Raw genomic sequence first — 585 nt, 5'->3', positions numbered from 1 at the left:
ATTTTGTTTGGTGACAGTGAGCTCTGAGTTAAAGCTTTGAAGCTTGGCTTTGTAGTCCATGAAGTCAGCGCTGAGGCCAGATTTCCTCCACTTGCACTCAGCTGCACAGTCTTTTGTAGCTGTTTGGTGTGATGTGCCAGGGATGGGGGTTGGCAGGGTGGGGGGTATCGGAAGGTGGCAGGAGCAACACTATCCAGAGCAAGAGAAAGAGCTTGGTTGAACCAAGTGGCAGCTTCAGCTGGGGAGGTGATTTTGGAGACAGTGGGGGTTAGGGCAGCAAGGCAGAGAAAAGGTTGTGGTCAAGGTTACGGATATCTCTCTGCCATTGACCAGATCTGGGATGTGGCAAAGGGGGGCAGGAGTTTGATAGGTTAAAGGTGATAAGGTTGTAATCAGAAAGGGGAAATGGTGAGTTGTCAAGGAGGGTGAGGTTGCAGATTTTGGAAAATACCAGGTCTAGTGTGTGTCCAGCTATGTGTGTGGGGCCATTGATGTGCTGTGTCCAACTGAGAAGGTAATGGAGAGCAGTTTGGCTGAGGAGGGATGGTTGGGTTCATCTATTGCAACATTAAAGTCACCAAGGAT

The sequence above is a fragment of the Pyxicephalus adspersus genome, unplaced genomic scaffold (assembly GCF_032062135.1).
Source record: "Pyxicephalus adspersus unplaced genomic scaffold, UCB_Pads_2.0 Sca290, whole genome shotgun sequence".
Taxonomy (NCBI): Eukaryota; Metazoa; Chordata; class Amphibia; order Anura; family Pyxicephalidae; genus Pyxicephalus; species Pyxicephalus adspersus.
The sequence above is the reverse complement of the archived record's forward strand: the minus strand, read 5'-3'. Positions refer to the sequence as shown.